Source organism: Monopterus albus, unplaced genomic scaffold (assembly GCF_001952655.1).
Source record: "Monopterus albus unplaced genomic scaffold, M_albus_1.0 scaffold44.1, whole genome shotgun sequence".
NCBI lineage: Eukaryota > Metazoa > Chordata > Actinopteri > Synbranchiformes > Synbranchidae > Monopterus > Monopterus albus.
The window spans coordinates 148,765-155,295 of NW_018127924.1; the positions used below are offsets into that span (position 1 = coordinate 148,765).

Sequence of the window (6,531 nt, forward strand, 5' to 3'; positions counted from 1 at the left end):
TGCCTGGCTCTGCAACTCTCAGTGGGAGATGAAGAAAGGAGGAGAAAGGGAGAGAGAGGGGAATATATGAAAAACAGATATAGGAGGCATTAGAAAATAGAGATAAGTCAGAAAGAAAGGGGGGTGGAAATAATTGAGGGAATGGAGAAAAGCTGTAAAGTTATATGAAACAACTGAAGGAGAAACTTATGGGAAAAACATACGAGGAGACAAGAGGAGGCAGAAACTTGAACAGAAAGTGAGGGTGTGGGTTGTCGACTGTGTTCGAGATATCACTTTTGATTGCTTACCAGAGTGAAAGCTGCTGGGTCTGAAAGAGTTTCTTAAGAGGAGAAACAGCTGGAGGAGGCTTGTTTCAAAGAGAGCTCTCAGTCTCAGAAGCTGGATTTGCATGTGTCTATATGTGTGAGAGCAAGCGGAGCTACCACTTGTCCTGTCATTCAGAGTCCTACGTGTGCATTATTTGACAAGATGACAGCTCTGAAATATCGAAAAATAAACCCCCACGCATACAATTTGGACCGCAGATAGAGCAGCGCTGTCAATGGAAAATTCCAGATGTGATAACCTCAGGGGCCCAATAACTAACTAATCTGGTGCCCGGTCATTTATTCTGTTCAATCATGTTCTTCTCCTGCCAGTTTGACATTCTTTAATGATGAGTTTTTCTCTTGGGCAACACTTTAAATCTGATTATCAGTTGGAACAAAACCCAGGTTCCTTGACGTTTTTGTCTTTCTGCTGTTTTTATTGCTGTGTTCACACATGCTCGAGACAGGAACACAAGAATGCAATTAATATTTCAGCATGAAAGGATAAGTCTGCATGGAAGTGTATGAGAACTTCAGATTTAAGGCTGTGCACAATATCTGACTTGGAGACCTGGAACAAACAAGGTACAGCCAAACTGAGTCAGCCCAGTCAGAGTCAATCTCATGCCTATGTGTGAGTGATCTTTTAGAGCTTCTTGGTTACTTTTGGCTCATAATAACAACCATAATCGTTGCCCAAATATCTGCTTTGCAAACACACACAGCTCCCTTAACCAAGTCTGGAGTTTATCAGTCATCTAACATCGAGCACCACATACTGTGTGTGTGTGTGTTTGCTTAACTTCATTATCCAATCAAGAGATTCTTAAGTTTTACTTCAAGCAGTGGAACAAATCAACTGGGTTAAAGGCTTTGGATCATACCTATTAAGGTTGTTAAGACAATGACAGAAAGCCTGATTGTGTTTATGATACATGTATAAACTTAAGACCTGCATCCATATTATTGTATTTAAAGTCTAAAAAGTAGTGTTTTCAAAAAATTGCACACCATTCTCTAAAAAACTAATTTCTCTCCCAACAAACTTTCCTCAGCTTCTCCTTTCTGTACATCCATTTTATGTTCCTCTCTACTTCACTAATATCACCCTTCTCCAACTCTGTCGCAAAATTTCTCCTTCGCTATTCCCTGGTTTTTAACCTTGCATTCCTCCCTCTCTCTGTGGTTCTGGTTGACAGGGAGGAGGAGGAGGAGGAGGAGGAGGAGGTATGCGGCCCCAGGGGAGCAGCCTGGACACAGGCCACCTGCAGGTCCAGGTGTCCCTCTCCGGTTATCCGATGTCTGTCTGGACACAGAACACCCTCTCAGGAGCACAAGGCCCAAGCACAAGCCTCCAATCTGTGAGTGCTGGAGGACTAATGCACCGTATGTCAACAGCCCAATAATGTCAAGCTCTGGGACATGAGGCAGCCTTATTTGGTGATGAGTGTTTTCTCCTGTCGTTTATGAAAAGTACATTAGCAGAAAAATTATAAATCCCCTTCTCTCTCTCATATACACGCACTCTTTTCCTGTTCATTTTCTTCCAGTTACCCTGGAGGTGAGGATTGGGGAGGACCATAATGACAAGCGATGCATTCCAGTGCAAAGAGGTAATCCAGATTGGACCCGACCTATCATTCAAACACACATGCACAAAAACCTGCACATATACAGGTTCTGCCTGCAGGCTGTTTTGACTACATGAGTGTACCCGCTGTCATAGAGATGAAAGCATGCCCTCAGGAAGGATTTTTTTCCTCCTTTGTCAATTAACACCAATGTTACACCCTCTACAATAACAATGTTGCTTTCCAGCAGCACAGTCAGGAACTTCTGGTTCACAAACACAAAATCTTTATGGAACCACTGTGTTTGTGATCTGAAAGTGCATCTTGAAATCCACCTCCAACTAAAGACTTCTGATTTACATCCAGATGTAAAAACACGGCAGGCTGGACAAGGCCAAAGTCAAACAAGTTAATCCTATCTTTCCACCCATATCTTACATCATTTCTTGGTATGGCAGACTAAGTGAAAGTGAGACTGTCTGAAACCTAAGATATGAACGAGAAACTCTGGCTGCACACCTAAATCCACACAGCAACTTTTCTTTATAAGCTACAACACACATGAAAACTCAGCTAATAGAATGGATGAAAAACCAGACTCTGGCTAAATAATGGAAAACCTGTCTCCACTACATGTCTTTTTGGCAGGTAAAGATCAGTCAAATATAATTCCAAGCTTCGTAGGTGATACTGGTAACAGTCACATCAGGCTCTATAACCAAAACACAATACGGTCTTTCCTAAACATACAGGCCTCTTTTGCATACAGATCTGCACATATTTCTCTTTTTCCAGCTAACAGAAATTGTTGTGGCCTGGAATGGCAGCTTGAAAGCATCTCATCTGTCACTATGTCCTGTACAGAAGAAAGAACAACATTATAATACTCCTGAAGAATGTTTGTTGTATTCAGTAATGAGTCTAGTTTATTGAGAGCTGCAGCAAACAGTTATTTCATTATCAGTCACCTTTTTCTTTCAAATGCCCAAATAAGCCAGTATCAAATAAAAAAATACCATTTTCAATTCCTCAGAACCCAAGGTGACGTCTTCAAATAGTTTGTTTGGTCAGAACAACAGTCATAAACCCAAGGTCATTCACTTTACTATCATAAATAACAAAGATAAGCAACAAATCCTTACATTTGTAAGGCTGGAACTATAGGGAAACTTTCATGACAAATCACAAAAGTAAAGTGTTTTGGCACTGGACAGTAGCCTGAACCCGCATCTTTATATCCTTAATTATTAAAAACATGGTGTTATAGTACTTATACAGGGACATGAAGTGTGTCTATGGTATTATGCTGTGAATTAGTCCATATTTGTGTATTTTATTCCCTATAAAATACTTTATACCTAGAGTAGCTGCATTATTTTGAAGTACTGTGATAAGAATATGGTCTCGTCATACTGATCGTGAACTCCTCTAATTGTGTTTTTCCATTTTCCATATAATTAATGAAGAGACCCAAAGCAGTGTGAGAAACAGGCGCATAATCAGACTGGAATCAATTAGTTCAACTTTGAGCCACCTGACTGCCAGAGATGATCAACAACAAAAACAACAACAACAAACCCAACAAGAGGCTCCTTTTTACAGAGACCAGTTAATTCCTTTATAAGTTGTGCGCCTAATCAGAGGAGGCCAGGCCATTCATTTCGACTTTTAATCCAAGTGACACCAATTCAGTGGGAACAATCAGGACCTCTTGTCTGATGCCATGTCTGTCACTGAACAGCCAATGTCCTACCATGCGAGGCGGTGGAGGCTAAACGTAATCCAAATAACAAAACGACACCTGGGGTTGAGAAACCTGAACTCCTGAGGCTGTTCCTGAAGGCCTCCTCCTTGCTGTCAGGGTACTAGCCCCCCCCCCCAGCTCCAAAGTGAGTGACACCGTGGCCAACACTCATTAGCAGCCCAGGGATTAGGACAAACATTTGCTCATTAAATCAGACCTGAATGAGGGGATGATATGAGGAGAGCCTCTCCTGCTCCTGATGGCACTGAAGGATGCTGCATTCCTGTACTGAGCAGCTGTGACTTTACTGTGTTGTTCTGACAACAGGACTTTGGTTTGGGGTGCGGGGGGAGTGAGACCATAGCCTATGGAAATGCACTCAGGTAGATTTGTTATGGTTTAGCTCTGTGCCAGCAGTAACACTTGAGCAAGCCATTATGCGCATCAGCAGGATGGTAAAGAACGTTAAGGATGTAGTGTGTAGGGCTTAAACATGAATAAACAGCAGATGATATCGACTCTTACAGGATGGTGAATTTTTAAAGACGTCGTTTCATCATCAGGACACTGCTTTCTTAAAATAAACTGGGCTGAAAGCACGATGCTTTTCTTTTCTAAGAACATCCCCGTTTTTACACCCTTCCCTGCTGACAGCCACTGACTGGGGGCCACTGTTTACCAACGTGTACATGTAGCTACCACTACATTGCTGCACTCCCCGTAGATAATATGGGGGTAAATCTGGCAGAGCAGAGCTGTTACCCTATGGGAGTGACTATAGGCTGCGGCCTGCAAATCGCAGACACGTTTTCACCCAAAAAATAAAAAATAATGTCTTAAAGCACAGCTGTGAACGGAGTCACGCATAGATAATCCCTCTCCACAAGCGTATCGTACTGTAATAGTTGGCAGATAAAGGTTTAACATTAGGGAAACGTTTGTAAAATATGGACGCAGAGGTCGCCCAACCAACAACGAGCTAGGTCTGACAGCAAAGTTTACTTTTAGAAAGAAAAGTTACCACAAACTCCATGGCCAAAACGCACATTTTCATCCAAATAATGGAGATCTGTGACTCAAAGTCTGCAGCAAAGTTTATGTGCATCAGTTAACAGAATGAGCAAAAACAAAAGGTGGCTATCAACGTAGACACCAACATGAAATAGTCATCTAACACCGAAATCACAACTTTCTCTGTAAATAAAGTAACACATGAGCTGGTAAAAAAGCGCAAATGCAGGCAGTTACGCACAGAAACGGACACACTGTAACTTTGTAACACTCTACATGTTGATACTCAGCGTAACAGCGTAAAAACATGGACCGCATGAATGGATAAAACTCACCAAAACTGCTCTACTTGGTGCTTACACCTCGTTTCAACCAACGGATCCTTTCTTGGCCTCTCTTCTGCGTTGAGTTTTAGTCCCCAGAACAACAGTTTTTAACTTTCTGTTCCCTCAGAAGCCTCGCTGCTTTAGTAATTTACTGCAATGCCACCGACATTTTCTTCGGATCCCCAACATCTCACATTGAAAGGCCGTTTTTGGATGACTGAGCTCTCAAACAATTCTCCCTTTTGCGACGCCTTTTCGGGCCCTCCCACTTCCCAAGCAGGAGGAGGGATCTGAACAATAGGGACTAGCTCCGAAAATCCCAGAGCTTGGGTACACGGCACCGCCGTTTCTCCAGACTACAAATCCCTGCTCGCAAGTCCTGAGGACTTTCCAGAGGATGTGCGTAAAACTACAACATCGACTACTATTAATAATGTACAGACCTGTGCGTATGTTAAGAAAATTCCCTTAAAACAGATTTTTTTTTCAGAGCTACGGTGTCCTGGAGGACATCAGTTTTCCCTCTCTTCCTCCTCCTCCTCCTTCTCTGGTTCCCCTGATTTGCTATGCGTTGGTCCCCACAGAGTTTGTATTGACCCCCGTCCACTGAGGCCTGCAGGCCCTCCAGCGCAGCTGTGCTGAGCTGTTGTGTACTGGACCAGTCAGGACTGTGCACGCTCACATGCTCTCATACCAGTGATCACAGCTCTGCACCCCCTACCTCCAACCCCCCCATGCTCGCTCAGAAATTCTCTTCTCCACTTCACTCAGCACACTTTGAAACCAGGGGAGCCACTCCTGTCCACTTCATTAATAACTGACTATTCCCAGATCACAGGGCTTGATAGGGGGGTTGCTGGAAAGCCGAACACATCCCTCCTCTGTGAATGCAAGAACTCCCACCATGATGTACCTGAGGGGTTATTCCACCCCGACAGGGAACCATTAACTGACAAACTGTGGCATTTTGTCACACCTGTTGCTCTTGTTCAGTCGAGTGTGTTTGTGTGCACACACCCAGTTTGGTTCCATCAGATGTGGTGCATCTGGGAGTATATCAGCTATTTTCAATTATTTTAAAACACGGTCTGCATCAGAGCATCCACCTCCCAGACTCTGAGCATCATACCCAGCAGGATATTCCAGCTTCAAGATGTTTTCAAGGAGTTACTAATGAGTTTTCCAGTGTTGTGCTGCAGTTTGCCAGCCCTTTGCAAGCCCTGCCAGTGTTTTGGTGTTGTTGCTGTTTGTATGTGGTTCCCTCACACTAGCACCACCCTACTCTACACTGCAGAGAAGAGAGAGAGAGAGGAGGAAAAATGGGGACTCCCAACCCCAAAAAAGACCCTCATGGTACCCCTCCCTCACTCCACCTCTCCATGCTAGGCAGGATGAATTAGCCTGGGACAAAAGGCTTTGTGGGCTGGCCATGAAAGGCCTATTAACCATACTGCATCCCCCAGAGGCCCTGCCAGCAGGACATCGCCTCCCAGAATGCCACTCTCTCAGCAGGCCGCAATCCCAGCATGCACTGCTTCCCTTCAGTGCTAACCCTTGTCACCCCCAAG

General features: G+C 43.9%; 1 protein-coding gene across 1 annotated transcript in view; it reads right to left on the reverse strand.

Moving 5' to 3' along the window:
• The window catches only part of boc (BOC cell adhesion associated, oncogene regulated), a 23,575-nt gene extending 18,371 nt beyond the window's left edge, over nt 1–5,204 (reverse strand). The window contains exon 1 of the mRNA XM_020600072.1: nt 4,973–5,204. The gene's annotated coding sequence lies outside the window, so the exon portion shown is untranslated. The remainder of the gene's footprint in view (nt 1–4,972) is intronic.
• Nucleotides 5,205–6,531: the final 1,327 nt, after the last annotated feature.